This window comes from Macaca nemestrina, chromosome 20, assembly GCF_043159975.1.
Source record: "Macaca nemestrina isolate mMacNem1 chromosome 20, mMacNem.hap1, whole genome shotgun sequence".
NCBI classification, from domain to species: domain Eukaryota; kingdom Metazoa; phylum Chordata; class Mammalia; order Primates; family Cercopithecidae; genus Macaca; species Macaca nemestrina.
The window spans coordinates 48314463-48332994 of NC_092144.1; the positions used below are offsets into that span (position 1 = coordinate 48314463).

At 53.6% G+C, this 18532-nt stretch overlaps 1 protein-coding gene and 1 long non-coding RNA gene across 5 annotated transcripts in view; one reads left to right on the forward strand and one right to left on the reverse strand.

Annotated features, from left to right (window-relative positions):
* Positions 1–4196: 4196 nt before the first annotated feature.
* Positions 4197–5223, reverse strand: LOC139360259 (uncharacterized). The gene is made up of 2 exons (XR_011617540.1): positions 5018–5223; positions 4197–4769 (listed from the first exon to the last, which is right to left on the reverse strand). It is a non-coding gene; the product is annotated as an uncharacterized lncRNA (long non-coding RNA).
* The window catches only part of LOC105495382 (p21 (RAC1) activated kinase 4), a 53121-nt gene continuing 39793 nt past the window's right edge, over positions 5205–18532 (forward strand). For 2 of the 4 annotated variants that reach the window (XM_011764825.3, XM_011764829.3), the window contains exon 1: positions 5205–5339. The gene's annotated coding sequence lies outside the window, so the exon portion shown is untranslated. The remainder of the gene's footprint in view (positions 5340–18532) is intronic. The other 2 variants (XM_011764828.2, XM_011764830.3) reach the window with 1 other exon arrangement.

Consider the following 18532-nt stretch of genomic DNA (forward strand, 5'->3'; position numbering starts at 1 on the left):
ACCATGCAAAAAAGGATAAAGCAGACACAAAAATGATAGTTACGTGAGGTAATGCATATGTTAATTAGCTAGAGTTAGTCATCCCAAAATGTATATATACTTCAAACATCGTGTTGTACACGTTAAATACATACACTTTTATCTGTTAATTTTTTTTTTTTTTTTTTTTTTTTTGAGACGGAGTCTCACTCTGTCGCCCAGGCTGGAGTGCAGTGGCCGGATCTCAGCTCACTGCAAGCCCCGCCTCCCGGGTTCACGCCATTCTTCTGCCTCCGCCTCCCGAGTAGCTGGGACTACAGGCGCCCGCCGCCTCGCCCGGCTAGTTTTTTTTTTTTTGTATTTTTTAGTAGAGACGGGGTTTCACCGGGTTAGCCAGGATGGTCTCGATCTCCTGACCTCGTGATCCGCCCGTCTCGGCCTCCCAAAGTGCTGGGATTACAGGCTTGAGCCACCGCGCCCGGCTTATCTGTTAATTTTTAAAAAGAGGGCTGAAATCTCAGCACTTTGGGAGGCCAAGGCAGGAGGATCGCTTGAGGCCAGGAGTTCAAGACCAGCTTGGACAACAAAGTGAGACACTCTCCCCGTCCTTGCTAGCTAGCTAGCTAAATAAAAAATAAAATAAAATAAAATAAAATAGAATGTAGGCCAGGTGCGGTGGCTCACTCCTGTAATCCCAGCACTTTGGGAGGCTGAGGAGGGCAGATCACCTGAAGTTACAAGTTTGGGAGCAGCCTGGCCAACATGGTAAAACCCCATCTCTACTAAAAATACAAAAAGAAATTAACCAGGCATGGTGGTGTGCGCCTTTAATCCCCGCTACTCTGCAGGCTAAAGCAGAAGAATTGCTTGAATCTGGGAGGCAGAGGTTGCAGTGAGCCGAGATTGCGCCACTGCACTGCAGCCTGGTTGGACAGAGCGAGACTCTGTCTCAAAAAAAAAAAAAAAAACCAAAAACTTATATTAGTATGGTTGTTTGTTAAAATTGATAAACCAATATTGATATATATATATATATATATATATATATATATTTTTTTTTTTTTTTTTTTTTTGGTCACTATGACCAAAACAAGATGTTGTCATCTCAGCTCCTGGTCTTGTTTTTTTTTGTTGTTGTTGTTTGTTTGTTTGTTTTTAATGATTCTGCAAGACACAAGCATTTCAAAAGAGTACAAAAACAAGAATGTTTAATGCTGACAATGATTCTTCTTCTTCTTCTTTTTTTTTTTTTTTGAGATGCGATCTTGCTCTGTCGCCAGGCTGGAGTGCAGTGGTGCAATCTTGGCTCACTGCAACCTCCACCTCCGGGTTCCAGCAATTCTCCTGCCTCAGGCTCCTGAGTAGCTGGGATTACAGACGCCCGCCACCAAGCCTAGCTAATTTTTGTATTTTTAGTAGAGACGGGGTTTCACCAAGTTGACCAGGATGGTCTCTATCTCTTGACCTCGTGATCCGGCCGCCTCGGCCTCCCAAAGTGCTGGGATTACAGGCGTGAGCCACTGCGCCCGGCACCCAGTGCCGACAAGGATTCTTTAAAGGGCACGTTTTCTCTGAAGGCTGCTGGGAGTGTGAGTTGGATCCCTATAGCACAATTTGGCAATGTGTGTCCCAGGCCATGAGGAGGCAGCAGAGGGCAGTCAATGAGAACAGTGCCCGGGAGTCAAAGCTGGGTTTGCCCCCTTGGTCCTTGAGTTTGAGCAAGTGAAGTTACTCCTCTAATCCTCAGTTTCCTCCTCTGGAAAAGGGATGAATATTCACAGCTTTAGTTGTTACAATTACAGGGCTTAGCACCATGCCTCCTCATGCACAGAAATGCTTGAAACATGGGAACTGTTATCATTTTTTTTTTTGAGAGAGTCTCACTCACTCTGTCGCCCAGGTTGGAGTGCAGTGATGCCACCTCTGCCGCCTTGGCTCACTGTACCCTCTGACTCCCAAGTTCAAGCGATTCTCCTGCCTCAGCCTCCTGAGTAGCTGGGATTACAGACGTGTGCCACCACATCCAGCTAATTTTTGTATTTTTAGTAGAGACGGGGGTTTCACCAGGTTGGCCAGGCTGATCTCGAAATCCTGACCTCAAGTGATCTGCCTGCCTCGGTCTCCCAAAATGCTGGGATTCCAGGCGGGAGCCACCGCACCCAGCCAGTTACTATTCTTAATTCTTAAAGATATACCTTCTCCTTGACCCAGAAGTTTCATTTGCAGTAGGAACAATAATTAGAGACAGGCACAAGGAAATAATTAGAGACGGGCACAAATATTTAGCTGCTTGGATGTTGCGTGACAGGGAGGATGGTTATTTATAATGGCAAGGTACTACAGCATAGATGTTCAAAAGGACAGTGATTAAACAAATTCACGTTCATTGATAGGATGGCATCTTACGCAGTCATTAAAACTAATCTTGAAGAATATGGAAAGACACTGGTGATATTTACAATCTTGTGTTTTAAAAGACACAGCATTCTAGGCCGGGCGCGGTGGCTCACACATGAAATTCCAGCACTCTGGGAGGCCGAGGGGGGCAGATCACCTGAGGTCAGGAGTTCGAGACCAGGCTGACCAACATGGAGAAACCCCCGTCTCTACTGAAAATACAAAATTAGCTGGACGTGGTGGCACATGCCTGTAATCTCAGCTACTCGGGAGGCTGAGGAGGGAGAATCGCTTGTACCTGAGAGGCGGAGGTTGTGGTGAGCTGAGATCATGCCATTGTACTCCAGCCTGGGCAAGGAGAGCAAAACTCTGCCTCAAAAAAAAAAAAAATAAAATAAAATAAATTAAATAAAAGACACAACATTCTTTACAAATGTATATGTCCAATTCTGTTAAAAGAGAAAAGGGGTCAGGCATGGTGGCTCACACCTGCAATCCCAACACTTTGGGAGGCCAAGGTGAGAGGACTGTTTGAGGCCAGGAGTTCAAGACCAGCCTGGGCAACACAACGAGACCCTGTCTCTACTAAAAATTAAGGAAATTAGCCAAGCCGGATGCAGTGGCTCATGCCTGTAATCCAACACTTTGGGAGGCCAAGGTGGACAGATCACTTGAGGTCAGGAGTTCGAGACCATTCTGGTCAACATGGGAAAGCCCCATCTCTACTAAAAATACAAAAATTAGCCGGGCATGGTGGCAGGCACCCAGGAGTTGCTTGAACCCCAGAGGCGGAGGTTGCAGTGAGCCAAGATCATGCTACTGCACTCCAGCCTGGGTGACAAAGTGAGATTCTGATTCTGAAAGAAGGGAAGGGAAGGGAAGGGGAGGGGAGGGACGGGAAGGGGAGGGGAAGGACCGGGAGAGGAGGGGGAAAATAAATTAGCCAGTGTGGTGGCATATGCCTGTAGTCCCAGCTACTTGAGAGGCTGGGGTGGAAGGATCACTTGAGCCCAGGAGTTTCAGACTGCAACCCCGCCTAGGTGACAGAATAAAACATCTACCTAAAAAAAAAAAGAAAAAAGAGAGAGAGAGAGAAAAAAAAAAGAATGAACAAATAAAAAGAAAAAGGGTAGGTAAACATAAAGAAAAATTAACTCATTCAATCATTCATTCATTAACTCACCATTCAATCATTCATTCATTATTGCCACAGACATTAATAGAAATTAATTAAATGCCTACTATGTGGCTGTTCTGGGGCAGAGGAGAAGCACCAAACATTTAAGAGTATCTCTGATATCTCTGAAGGGGTGGAATTACCACTCATTCAAACATCCCTTTCACCAATGTTTACTGAGCATCTACATGTCAACGGTGCCAGGGCGCTGGGAATGCAGCAGTGAACAAAGACAGAAATCCGTGTTGTCATGGGGCTGACATTCCAGCAGAGGAGACCACCAACAGGCAATAACTACAATTAGCAACGAGAAATAAGAAAAAAGCAGACAGGGTTTGGTAGTATGTGAGAGGGATGTTTGCTGCTTTCCTTAGGGTGGGCGAGGGAATTATTTCACAGAGAAAGTGACATCTGTGTAAAGCCCTGAAAAAAGGGAGGAAGGGAGAGATAAGGATACCTGGGGGAAGAGTATGTAACCGACAGAGGAACAGCCAATGCAAAGACTGAGGTGAGAGCGCACCTGACAGAGTTCAGGAACAGCATGAAGGCTAGAGTCCAGTGACTAAGATCCAGGAGGAGAGCTGTCTGGCGGGGCGCCTTTGCTCACACCTGCAATCCCAGCACTTTGGGAGGTCGAGGCGGGAGTATAGCTTGAGCCCAGGAGTTCGAGACCAGCCTAGCCAACACGGAAAAACCCTCTCTAAAAATGAAAGAAAAAGGCCGGTGCGGTGGCTCATGCCTATAATCCCAGCACTCTGGGAGGCCAAGGCGGGTGGATCACCTGAGGTCAGGAGTTCGAGACCAGCCGGGCCAACATGGTGAAACGCTCTCTCTACTAAAAATACAAAAAATTATCCGGGCGTGGTGGTGGGCGCCTGTAATTCCAGCTACTCAGGAGGCTGAGGCAGGAGAATCTCTCGAACCCGGGAGGCAGAAGTTGCAGTGAGCTGAGATCGAGCTATTGCACTCCAGACTGGGCAACAAGAGGGAAACTCCGTTTCAAGATAAATAAATAAGTACAAATAAAATAAAATAAATTTTAAAAAGAAGATGTCTGGTGTTTGTTTCTAATATTTTGACTAATTACTTTGTAAAAACGAATTTTAAAATTTAAGATCAAACAGTATCAGGTTACCGGGCTCAGACAGACCAGCGTTCAAAACTCATTACCTTCTTTCTGCCAGCTATTTCACCCTCTGAATCTCAGTTTCTTTATCTGTAAAACGGATATTAATGATATTATACCACAGGGTTGTATATGCAGCGAGAAAATGCAAGTAAAGCACTTGTCCAGGTGCCTGGCTCCTAGTAAGTGCTTAAGAACTGTTTCTGCCCATTATTAACTCATTACTCTCTCCCAGCCCCTAAACTCCTTCTGGGGGGAAGTTAGAAAATCGGTATCACACGAAAACAGTCATTTCCCCTTTAAGGACTTCAGTGGGCTGGGAGCCAGCCTTCCCGCACCTTTTCCAAAATTTCCAATCCCCGCTTGGCATTTTCTGCACGAAGGTTTCCGATTGGACGCTCTGCACCAATCGGAGGCTGGAGCGGGCCCTGAGAGGCGCCCGACTCCGCCCCCGCGCTGATCCTGCCCACTGCCCGGTCAGCCTCGTTGCTATGGGGACTGGTGGGCGGTGAGCGGGGAAAACCCCGGATGTTCGTTGGGGATTCAACATGGCGGCGGCAGTATCCGCGGTGGCGGCGGCGCAAGCGAGCTGAGGGAGGCGCGAGGGCGCGGAGTTCCAGGCCGAGCAGCTAGGCCGCGAGCGACTGCGGCGCCGAGCCGGTAGGATAAGGGGTTCGGCCAGGGGCTTGCAGTGGGCCGGGCGCTGGCGGAGAGACGGCGTTTCCGCGAGGAGGGGGGCGGGGCCGCTGGGGTCAAAGTTCACTGGTGGAGGGAAGGGTCGCGTCCGAGGGGTCGGGGGTTAACGCAGTCTGGAGGGAGTTGTAGTGGAGGTCGGAGGTCAAACCAGCGAAGGGGGCGTGGCGAAGGGGAGTGCAAAGTTTGAAATTCGAAGTAGGGGCGCGTTCGAGGGGATCTGGGCGAGTCTCAAAAAAGATGGGGTCCAAGTTAATAACTTGAGGTGAGGCTGCCTCTACAAGGGTCAGAGGCCTCAGCCCCAGGGGCCCCAGGTTGGAGGTTTAAAGCTGCCCCCAGCGGAGCAGATGAATGAGTTTTAGGTTCGGGGGCGTCTTTTAGGGGTTCAAAGCTGGGGCGTGCCTAGAAGGTGCAAAGGTGAGAATCTGACAGCGGGGCAGCTGTTTCCCAGAGTCAAAAATTAAAACCCAAGGAGGGCGTATTGCAGGGGACGGGGGGGCGGGGCATCCAGGGGCGGGGTCGGAGATGCTTCCTGGTGGCAGGAGAAGGGGGAACTCTCCCACAAATAATAATGGCAAACACTCATGAAGCACTTACTATGGGCTAGACCCTTTTTTTAACGCTTTACTTGTATTAGCTGATTCAGTCCTCACTACAGTCTTAGGGGGTCTTAACCTGGTATTAAGAGGTTAAGTGGTTAAGTGATTTGCCCAAGGTCACCCGATGCGTAAGTTGTGCGCTGGGATTCTAACTCTGGAGTTCTGGCCCAGAGCCCTGCTCTGGCCGACCGCCTCTCAAATCATCATAATGTCGGTTAATGTTTAATGAGGGCTCACACTGTGCTCCACGCCCTGTGTGCCTGGTCGTATTTCACCCCTGCTGCAATCTTGTGAAGTGACTGCTCAACATGAACCTATTTTACAGACGGGAAAAGTGAGGCTCAGAAGTTTCTGCTGAAGGCAGAGTTAATCGAAGCTGGGCCTGGGTGATGCCAGGGCTCCTGCTCCTGGTCGCCACATTGTCTGGTGCTGGCCATTAGGTCTCTCCTGGAAGCAGGGGGCTGGGCAGGGCTGGGCCACTCCCTTGGCCTATGGGATTGTCAGCTTGGTTTCCTTGGAAGGGGTGATCTGGCAGGGCAGATTCCCGTGGGCCTATGGGAGTGGAGTGTTTGTGGGTGGTCTGGAGTCCCAGTGAGGGAGTCGGATGGGCTTCTAACTGGGGAGGGTGTCCCTGGGTGGTACCGCGGGCAGAGCTGGGTGTTCACTGTTCTTAAAACCCTAAGCTCTCGCTGTGGTCCTCAGTCACTCCCACCTTACTTCCTACGGCTCTGCCCATTTCTCCCCAGCCCAGGCCCATGCCTGCCACCCGATCTTTGACCTTCCTGTTCCTTCTGCTGGGAATCCTTTCCCCACCCTGCCCTCTCTCACTGACAGGTCGCTCACTCTCAGCTGGCCCGGGACCACCCTGGCTCGCACTTTCTGCGGGCTCTTGTTCTCTCATCTGCCCAGCCGTTCCCTCCCTCCTTACCTTAATTATTAGGGTACGTGGTGGAATTGCTCTGTGGGGTTCCTTGCCTCGGTCCCCACGAAGCCCTGCCTGGCCTGCAGAGGATGCGACGTTGCTGGGGGTTGACTGTTGGGCAGTATGCTGGGTGCTGGAGTGTGGCAGCGGACAAGATCCACAGAGCCCCTAGCCTCAGAGGGCACTCAGTCCCCTGGTTGGAGCACAGTGGAACCAGCCCCCAAGCCAGTGACACGAGGCTACGTCTCTACAAACGGTGGTGTGGCTTGCAAGGGCGTCTTCAGGGAGCCGGGAGAGTGCCCCTACCCTGGGCTGAAGCCTGAGTCCCTTTCCCCTGGGAAGGCTCTGAAGGATGAGGAGGAGGGCTGGGAATGGGCTCACCAGGCAGGAGGAGCAGTGTGTGCAGAGGCCCTGGCATGAGTGGAGGTCAGGACTCGGGTGCAGAGTTGGGGATCTGGGGCAACACGTAGCCTGTGCAGGTTCAGGGCGAGACCCTGAGGGTGCTCAGCCTGGGAGGGACGGTGGGAGCAGGGGAGGGCTGAGGAGTACCTGTGTGTGTGGAGCTGCGTGAGGCCGTGATGGAGTGTGGTTCAGAAAGCAGTGCTGGGCCAGGGATGTCTGGTACACACCCTGCTCCATCACTCACAGAGCGTGTGAGGACCTCCGTTTCCACTTCTGCAAAATGGGCATAGCGTTAGCGCTGCCTCATAGAATTGCCGTGAGGATGCGGGCTAGAGAGCCTTGGCCCAAGGCCCCGCATGTAGTAATTGCTGTGTAAGCATTAGTCTTGCTGCTGCTGCTGCTGCTGCTGCCACCCGACTGCTGCCTGGGGAGGGCCTCAGAGACGGTGGAGGCCCTTGCTCCACTTGCCTCCTGGCTTTCTCTGGCAGCCACCCCATCCCCACCTGGCTCTGGCAGGGTTGGGGAGCCGGCATGCTGCCAGGCAGCCCTCTGAGGCTGGCCCAGCCTCCCAGCCTTGCGGTGCCAGCTCACTCAGCGTCTCAGGGTTTGGCACAGATAAAGTGCCAAAAAGATAAAGAAGGATAGAGTTTGGGCATTGGAGACCCATATTCAGGTCCCTCGCTCATTTACCAGCCATGGGACCTTGGACAAATGATTTCTTATTTGCCACTTTTATTCCTTCAACACACGTTCAGGTAGGGGAAAAAGCAGGGCTTTCGGTATAATGAAACACTCATACATCCAGCCAGTGTCTGGCCTGGGACAGAACACACCGTGATGCAGTTAGAGGCCAAGAGTCTCCTCCTCCCCGGCTTCCTCCCTCCCTTCCAGGGGCAGCCGCTGTCCTGGGCATGGCAGTCACCATTCCTCTTCTGCCTTTCACACTTTTACTGCCCTTGGATGTATTCACCACCAGTAGAGCAACAGCTCTTGCCCCTGGCTGCACATTGGAACCCCCTGGAGAGCTTTGAAAAGATGCTTTGGCCCAGGCCTGCCATGGAAATTCTGGTTCCAACTTACTTGGTCTGGGCTGGGGCTGGCCTCAGGCTTTTGGAAGCTCCCTGGACAGTTCTTATGGCCAGCAGGGGCTGACCACCGTTGTTTCACTGTTCAGATAAATGGTGTCACCATAAACATGGCTTTCTGCAACTTGCTGTTTTTGTTCAACATTATAGGTATATTTGAGATGGGGTCTTGCTATGTTGCCTAGACTGGCCTCTAACTCCTGGGCTCAAGTGATCCTCCCGCCTCAGCCTCTGGAGTAGCTGGGATTATAGGCGTGCACCCCTGCACCCCGCTTTGAGCTGAGCATTGGAGTTTGGATCTCCCTCCATGGGGATGTGTGTTGGTCTAGGACAGGCCATTTATTTTTCCTGTGGGTATTTCTTTTTGTGATGGTGTCACACAGGAGTTGGCTCTTCACCTATTGATGGCCACTGAGGTGGTCTCCTGTTGGGGCCGTAACAGTGCGATGATGGGCCTTCTGGAACCCGTGTTCCTGTAGACCATGGCCAGAGTCTGTCCGGCATATGCCTAGCAGCGGAAAAGCCAGAACTCCCCACTTTCCTGGCGGTTGCCAAGTCGCGCCCCCAGTGGCTGGACCACTGTCTTCCCCAGCAGGCTCCGAGGCTCCCTTCATTCCAAGTCCTGCTTTGGACAGCTTTGTGGCCCTCGCTGAAATGATTTCCTCGGCCGTGAGATGGGAGGTTTATGGACCCACCCACCCACCAGTCTGGTTGGAAACATGGGGAGATGGTTCACGCAACTGGCTTAGCTGGGACCTGGTCCCCACTGAGTCCCTACACCCAGAGGAGAAGGCAGGCTGGGAGGGCTTTCACCTTTACACCCTTGGGCATCCAGGACGGTGACTGCAACTTTGCCCCAACTGCCCTTTAGGGGCAGGTGCCAGGGGTGACAGCTGGGAGAGAGAACTATACTGACTTGAACCTCTCAGTAGGGAGGCAGGGAGGACGGAGGTGGAAGTTGGAGGCTGGTGAGGCGTTGTTACATTCTTTCTGTGTATCTGATTGTTGATCCCAGTGGTAACCAACACAGCCCAGCTCTACCCTTGTAGATTATAGTACAGTGAAGGAGGCAGACCTGCTGTCCCCAGGCAGTGACAGCCCAGAGAGGCCAGGGCCATGAAGGAGAGGCCTAGGCGAGGGGTCCGGGCGGGATGGTGGGGCCCAGGCAGAGGGGTCCGGGCGGGATGGTGGGTCCCAGGCAGAGGGGTCAGGGCGAGATGGTGGGGCCCAGGCAGAGGGGTCCGGGCGGGATGGTGGGACCCAGGCAGAGGGGTCCGGGCGGGATGGTGGGGCCCAGGCAGAGAGGTCGGGGTGGGATTGGGGGGGATCCAGGCAGAGGGGTCAGAGAAGGATGGGGAAACCCAGGCAGAGGGGGTGGGGCCGGATGGTGGAGAGGGGCACAGAGAGGGATTGGGACTGGAATGGAGGCGCAGGGGCCGTAGGAAGCCGGAGGAGGCATGTGACCCAGCGTGGGGAATCGAGGAGGGCTTTCTGGATAAGATGACATCTGACTGATGAGAAAATATAAGCGAGGCTGGAAGGAGGTAGAAAGAATGTGACAGGTCGTGGGTACAGAAGTGCCAAGGCCCTGAGGTCGGAATGACCTCGGGATGGTCGAAGATCATCAGATAGGCCAGTGTAGGGTACCCTGTGCACCCTGACTGCGTGGTAGCCTTGCTCTGCAAAGAGCAGTTAAAGAAATACATAAAATACAACAGAAATAAATAAAAAAGCAAAAGAAAAGCCAGTGTGGCTGAGCGGGGGGTGGGGTCAGAGGCTTGGAGGCTGTGTCGGATACAGCAGGGCCTGGCAGAGCCCAGTGGGGTATGTGGATTCCATTCTGTGCATAATGGGAAGTCATCAGAGGCTTTAGCGACATCTGGTTTTCCTTTTATAAAGATTGCTCGGGCTGCTGTGTGGGGGACGGATCGCGGGGGGTTGGCAACAGGGAGACTGTGGGGAGGCTACTGTGACAGTCCAAGCAGAAGAGGGTGGAGAGGACGAGGGGACAGCGATGGAGGAGCGTCCTCGTGCCAGCCGAGGTCATCAGCGCTTTACCCGTGTTACCTTACTCATCTTCACAGCAACCTGTGAAGTAGGTGCTAGTATCATCCTTACTCTAGAGATGAGAAAGGAGGCCCAGAGAGGTACAGGGCTTGCTGAAGGTCCCACAGCAGGCAGTAGCAGAGGTAGGACTGAACCCCAGGCCTTGGGGCTTCAGTGTCACTGCTTACTGGGGCTGCCCTTCTGTGATTTGGAACTGGCTTGGACGAGACGGGCTTGATACCTGTCCAGTTGGTTCTTACCCAGGCTCCTTTGTTGACAGAAGCTCCGTGGGGACCTGTTCAACCTGGTAGTTTCTGGGCGCTGGGTCCCTACCTCCCTCCGGGCCTCCCTTTGCTTTCTCATCTACTCCTCGTTCCACTGGCTCAGGCGAGCCAGACTTCCTGGCCAGACACTGGTCAGGGGTGTCCCCAGCAGCTGTTTCTCCCATCACCGAGCCCAGCCCCTCACATGCTGCCAGCAGGAAGCAGCCTCCTTCCAAGTCACGGCCAGGAAGGTGGGACCCTTCCCGCGTAGTCACCCATCGGGGGCCAAGGCTTCTCGTCTGCCACATTCCTTGGCCCACAGGAAGGTTGGGGGGGCCAAAGAGGGTGAGAAGGGGAACACTCTCCCATCCCAGGGGAGCCAGCTCTGGCGGATGCGACGGAAGCCACCGCTCACTGAAGCCTGTCTCCTGGGGCCCTCTGGTCCTGCCCTGACCCTCCCCAGGCTGGGAGGCCATCTGCTGCCTTCCCTAGGGCCAGTGGGAACTTCCCTGCCGGAACTGCCCAATCCACACACATCCCTTAGCCTTTCCCACTGGCTGGGAGCCCCTGGGTAAGAGACAGAACTTCCCTGGGCCTCCAATTCCTCACCTGTTACAGGGGGTATTGGTGGCCACCTCTCAGGGCTGTGGGAGGACGGGAGATCTTGTGTATGCCTCGTGCTTAGCCCGATGCTCAACACGCAGTAAGCATTTGGTAAATGTTGAACTTGGTGCTTTTGACGGTTTCCGTCCCTTGCACCCTGTCCCCCTCTGGGTTCTCATCCCACAGTGAACTCTAATAACGCCAGCCCCCCCGGGGCCCTAGGTCCGCATGCCAGGCACCCCCTGCACACTGTCGCCCTCTGGGTTCTCATCTGGTAGTGAGCTGTAATAACCCCAGCCCCCCGGGGCCCCACTCGGTGTGCCAGGCACGCGGGTGCTGTGAGTCTGTGAGCATGGCCGTGCCGCTGCGCCCAGAGACCCTGAGGAGGTGTTATTAACCTCATTTCTCTTTTCCTGTGTTTTAATTTTCAGAAAGCACGTTTTTGCTCCATGTGCATGCATTACCTATTCCCCTAAATAATCACTGAAAAACTGCACACAGCACAAAAGGATGTACAGGGACGAGCAAATCTCTTTCCCACCCGCCTGCCAGGCCCTTCCCAGAGATAGCATCATCACCCCCGGTTTCTTTTCTTTCTTTCTTGGAATATTTGTTCCCCCAAGTGCCTGCCCCTCCCTTTTGTTTTTACTCAGATGGAGCGGACTTCCCATGTTTATATTCTGTCCTGTGCTTTGCGTTTCCCACTCCGAGGCTCGCTGTCAGGACACAGAGTGCCGCCTCGAGTGTCCCATGCACACGCGCGCCCCCACAGACAGCACAGCCATTGTGTACTGATGGCCGTCAGGCCGTTCCCGTCTTTCTGTGCCGTGAACAGGGCTGCACCCGCCTGAGTGTGACTGTGCGCACGTCTCTAGATGGGAGTCTGAGCTCGTGGCCTCGTGGTGTGACACAGGCACCCGGTTAGCTTTGCCGGTAGTGTTTCACCCTGATGGGGAGGTTGTCCGGCTCACACTCCCACCCCTCAGTGTCTGATGGCGCTGGGGTTTCCTCACTCCCCTGCTGGAATAGATGGGTGTCACCTGACACTCTCACCTTTGCCAGTCAGATAGGTGACAAACAGTCCCGTTGTGGTTCTGATTTTAATCAGAGCAAAGTGGGACAGCTTTGTGTTATTGAAAGCCATCTTGAGCTTCCTTTTCTCGGAGCTCTCTATTCCTGATAATTTTACTTTCTCTGAGAAGGGGAAACTGAGGCACAGGCCAGCAATCCCACAGCAAATATGTGGCAGATGTGGCAGTCAAACCCTTGGCTCTGTTCTGGAGCTCCTAACGCGTCTGACACAGCCAGCTTTGTCTCTTACTAGCTGTGTGACCCCAGACAAGTCACACCGCCTCTCTGTGCCCGGGTGTCCTCCTCTGTAAAATGAGGGTGCTAATGGTATCTACTCTTAGGGTTGTTTTGAGGATATAAATGTATACTCGGCAGGCAAAACATATAGTAAGTGCTCAAAGACTGTTTAGCTGCATTACTAATAGCTGTATTAATATTATAGCTATGTCACAATAGCTGTGTTGTTAATATGAGCAGGCACTTGTTTGAGTGCTTTCTGTGAACTAACCTACTGGACCCTCCCATCAGCTCCAAGACATACGTGTTCTTACCATCTCCATTTTCTAGGGAGGAGACTGAGAGCCTGGGAGACCTGCCCCGGGTCACAGAGCAAGTGGAGCTGGGATTTGGATGCTGGAGGCCTGGCTCCTAATCACTGTGGCCGCCTCGCCTGCCACCCGGGGCAAAGCTCTCCCTCCTTCCCCCACCCCTCTTCTGCTGTCTCCATTAGAGGCAGGCTGCCCAGGAGCTTTCGAGCCCGCCCCTTGAGGGATGAGAGCACCGGGTGGGCGGGGTCCTCACCTAGAGAGCTCCCCTCCCGGGCCCTCCCTGCTCCTGCCACCCACCACCTGGCCCTGTCCTGGGAACTCCTGATAAAGCAGCATTGTGCAGCGGTTCCCAGCCGGGTTTTGCCACTCCCACACTTTACTCCCAGAGGCAGAAGGCGGCCGGCCTTCCTGGGCTGAGTGGGGTGCCAGCCCCCCTCTCCTTCCCTTCCCTCCCTCGCTGCGGCCACAGCCCCCAGTCAGCACTGGGCGTGGGGAGAAAGTAGGACCCTGCGGGCCACTGGCACCTCCACAGACCCGTCCCCAGGGGAAGACCCCTCCCTTCCCTCCCCACAGGAGGCCCGTGTCCCTCTCTCCCGAGGAACCCTCCTTCCCTGCCACCCACAGGGGTCTCCATAGTTCTGTCGTCCCTTCCCCACAAATCTTCCACTGCAGCCTGGCCTCACGTTATTTGACTACACAGTGCTTCTAACTCCACTGCTTTTAAAAAATCTTTAATAATTGTCAATTATAATTTGCCCACAGAAAAGTGCTTGAAATGCAAAGGTAAGTTTACCAAAGAATTACAAAGCGAACAACACTTCCCCACCACTTGGGTAAAGACCACACAACCTCCCAGAAGCCGCCCCTCCATACCCCTGTCCATCACGACCACAGTCACGAGCGCTCTCCTGACCTTGGGGGTCACTGTGTCCTTGCTTTTCCTGATAGCTTTTACCATGAGGCGTGCATCCTTGAATTACAGAATGTTATCTTGCCTGCTTTTGAACTCGACATAAATGGAATCTTCCAGTATGTCCTTGTCTGTGCTTGCTTTCGCCCTTAGGTCTGTGAGATCCATCTGTGTGCTGAGTGTATCTGTAGTCATTCATCTTTGTTGCCGTATAATACTCTGTTTTTTTTTTTTGTTTGATGCAGAGTCTCGCTCTGTCGCCCAGGCTGGAGTACAGTGGCACAGTCTTGGCTGACTGCATTCTCCGCCTCCTGGGTTCAAGCAATTCCCCTGCCTCAGCCTCCCGAGTAACTGGGATTATGGGCGTACACCACTATGCCTGGCTAATTTTTTTTTTAATTTTTATTAGAGATGGGGTTTCACCATGTTGGCCAGGCTAGTCTTGAACTCCTGACCTCAGGTGATCCACCGCGCCCAGCCCCATATAATCTTCTGTTTCTCCATCTCCCGCTGCGCTGGTGTGAGCCATCTCTTTGTAACATCTCCTGGGGCGCCAGTGCGTGCGTTTCTTCAGGGAATGTACCCGGGAGTGCATAGCCCAGGGCAGAGGGTAGGGTAGCTTCGGATTTAGCAGATGCTGCCGCACAGCCTCCCAAGGTGGTCATATCTGTGTATCCTCCTGGCAGTGGTGACTGAGGATCTTAGTTGCTCCACCTCCTTGCCAACGTTTGGTACTGTTGGACTTTTTAGTTGACCTTGGAACATTTTTATTCTTTTCTGCAAAACTAACACCACTGGTTATCATCGGACTGAGCCCCTCGTGTTATTTTCTCCTCCCCGTGCTGCTCCTGTCTGTTCTGACTCTTGCCCATTCTGTGGACAGGAGTCAAGTGCTGCTGCTTTTTTTTTTTTTTTTTGAGACGGAGCCTTGCTGTGTCACCAAGGCTGGAGTTCAGCAGCGCGATCTCGGCTCACTGCAACCTCCACCTCCCAGATCCAAGCAATTCTCTTCCCTCAACCCCTCAAGTAGCTAGGATTTACAGGTGTGGGCCACCACGCCTGGCTAATTTTGTATTTTCAGTAGATACGGGGTTTTACCATGTTGGCCAGGTGGGTCTCAAACTCTTAACCTCAAGTGATCCTCCCGCCTCAGCCTCCCAAAGTGCTGGGATTACAGGCATGAGCCACTGCGCCCCACCCACGTGCATATTCTTTGACCAGCTTTGTGCTGGGGCCCAGCGACCCAAGGGTGAACCCAAACAGCAGGCAGCCCTCCCTGAGCTCAGTCCAGCAGGAATACAGACCTCACTGAAGAGCGACAGAAAGATAAGCCGGACTGGAGGCTCCCAGCCCCCATCTTCCCACAGTGACCCCATTTTTGGGAACAGGAACCCCCATCCTTCATCTTATTTCAGGAACAGGCTTCTCTAAATGTGGTGTCATCCTGACTCCTCTCTTGCCCCTGCCACCCCCACATTCAAAGTGTCTGGAGAGCCTGTCACTCCACCCGAGAACATAACCTGGCGCTGCGGGCCCCCCTTCCTTGTCACCCCCCTTCCTCGTCGCCCCCCTTCCTCGTCACCCCCCTTCCTCGTCACCCCCCTTCCTCGTCACCCCCCTTCCTCGTCACCCCCTTCCTCGTCACCCTCATCACCCCTTCTTCCTCATCACCCCCTTCCTCATCACCCCCTCTTCCTCGTCACCCCCCTTATCACCCCCTTCTTCATTACCCCCTTCCTCGTTAGCCCCTTCCTTGTCGCCCCATTCCTCTTCATCCCCCTTCCTCATCACCCTCCTTCCTCGTCACCCCCTCTTCTTCGTTACCCCCCTTTCTCGTCATCCCCATTCGTCGCCACCCCCTTCCTTGTCACCACCTAGTTCAAGCCACTCTCATCTCCCTCCTGGACCATTGAGGCGTGCTCCCTGCTCCCTCCTCCCCCACTGTCCCCACAGTTATCCCCACACAGCCAGAGGGAGCTGTGCGCACCTGGCAGGAGCCCTCCCCTGGCTCCACCTCTCCCAGGAGAGAAGCTTGCAAGGTCCCAGGCCACCCGGCCACCTTCCTGCCTGCCCCGCTTCCTCTTCCCTCCTCTCTTGCTGCCATTCCTGGAACATTCCAGGTGGGTCCTACCCCGGGGCCTTTGTTCTTGCTGCCCCCTGGGCAGGCAGCACCCTCCTTCCCTCCATTCAGGCAGCCCGACGGTGGCCCTCTTGGGGAGATGTTTCTTCCCTGACCATGGGTCTCCAGGAGCAGCCCCTGCCACCCTCCCTCTAGCACCTTCCCCCGGTAACACTCACGATGGTTACTTACATGATGACATGTGGGTCTGTTGGTTTATTTCACCTCCTGGCATATCGTAGCCTCAGGGCATGGGGGCAGGGGTAGAACCACGGGGCCTTGCCCTGCCCCTTGCTGTGTTCTCAAGGATCGGGTGTGGTGGTCTCTCCGTAAAGTAAATGCTGGTTGACCGACTGACTGACTGAACTGTAGTAAGCTGGGCTGCCAGAGCGTGTAATGGGGACCCGCCCTGGGTGGGGCACACCGAGCAGGTTTTCCTGAGGAGGAAATGTCACTTGAAGGATGAACTTGGCCTCAGCTAAGGGAGGAGGCTGAAGCAGCTGCCAGTGCAGAGGTCTCCGGGCGGGGGAGTGCAGGGGGCCTTTGAGGAATTGAAGGAAGACGGTAGGTTGGTTCTCGGGTTCGTCTGGATTCCAGTCTTGACAGCTGCCTGGGCCTGTCTCTGCCTCAGCGTCTTCCTCTCTAGAAGGGGGCTGCTTCCGGTGTTCCTGGACGTCCCTGAAGTTCTGCTCCTAACACACTTATTCTGGTGCTTGACACGTAAATACAAATGTGATTGTTTATTTTTTTCCAACAAATTTGGTGGAGTGCTGGCTCGTGTGGCCTCCAGGGATGTGGTGGTGGATAAACAGACCCAGTTGCCACCCATTTGGAGCCAGGCCTTTGGAGCCATCTGGGGCACCCCTGCTTGGAGGCAGGAGAGGGTCTGGTGTGACCAAGCTTGGGCCCGGGGAGTCCTTATTCCGGATCCGGGAAGCTCTTCAGGGTGATGAATAGGGAAGACGAATGGAGGGTTTCTGCGTGCCGGCCCTGTGCCCTGGCCAGTGCTCCCAAGCTGCTGCCTGGGCCTCCCTGAAATCCCAGGATGTGGCCGCACCCATGTGACCCATTTCACAGATTCGTAGGTGAGGGGGGCACCAATGCTAAGTCCTTTGCCCATTTTGCAAACTAGAACAGATCTGGTGGCATCTCCTCTGTGGTCTGATATGCGTTTTTCTGGTAGCCAGTCAGGTGGGGCAGCTTTTAATTTGTTCTTCCAGACTCCTGCGAAGAAGGGCCAGTTCAGGTCACTTTCTCCCCCTACTTTTTTTGTTTTGTTTTGTTTGAGACAGAGTCTCGCTCTGTCGCCCAGGCTGGAGTGCAGTGGCACGATCTCGGCTCACTGCAACCTCTGCCTACCGGGTTCAAGCGATTCTCCTGCCTCAGCCTCCCTAGTAGCTGAGACTACAGTTATGCGCCACCACGCCCGGCTAATTTTTTGTATTTTTAGTAGAGACGGGGTTTCACTGTGTCAGCCAGGATGGTCTCGATCTCCTGACCTTGTGATCCGCCTGCCTCAGCCTCCCAAAGTGCTGGGATTACAGGCGTGAGCCACTGTGCCTGGCGTCTTAGCCCTTCTTGACTTTTTTTTTTTTTTTTTTTGAGACAGGGTCTTGCTCTGTCACCCAGGCTGGAGTGCAGGGGTGCAAGATTGGCTCACTGCAGCCTCTGCCTCCCGGGTTCAAGCAATTCTCTTGCCTCAGCCTCAGTAGCTGGGACTGCAGGTGCACGCCACCACACCAGGCTAATTTTTTATTTTTTATTTTTAGTAGAGATGGGGTTTCACCATGTTGGCCATCCTGTTCTGAAACTTTTTTTTTTTTTTTGTATTTTTGTAGAGATGGGATTTCACCATGTTGCCCAGGCTGGTCTCAAACTCCTGAGCTCAAGCCAGCTGCCTGCCTCAGCCTCCCAAAGTGCTGGGATTACAGGCATGAGCCACTGCGTCCAGCCCATTCTTGACTTTTTGTAATTCCCTTTACATATTAGACAAGTACATCGTCAGTGTATGTACGTGTGCTCGTGCGCACACACCTGACGCTGAGTCTCCCAATCCACGAACGTGGTATGTCTCTCCATTTGTTTGTCTTCTCATTCACACTTTTCCAGCCAAGGCCTTGGCCGCCTCTTGTGGGGTTTTTCCCGGGGTAGTTCATGATGTGGCAGGGAGTCTGTGCCCTCCATTCCCACAAGATGCCTCGAAGCCTAGGTTCAGCCTCGCTGGCCGAGGACCTCATGGCGGTGGAGGAGGCCACTTCCCCCATTCTCTGCATCTTCCCTGGCACCGCCCCTGGACCCTGGTGGAGGGTGGGCAGGGCGCCCAGAAAGGAGGCTGTAATTTTCCTGAATGATTTCAAGGGCTAATTAAAGGTTTGCCTTGACTAATCAGCTTACGGTTTAATTATTAGGGAATAGGCTCTGGGATGCGGGAAGCAGTTCAGCTGGGGTCTCCCCACAGCGTGGCAGGAAGTGGGGATACTCTGTGGGGGTGGCAGGATATGGGGACACCCCAGCACCCTCCAGTGGGTCAGTGGGGGGTTCTCCATCCTCCTTTGTGCTGTGACAGGTGGAGGGCAGCACGTGTGATGGAGA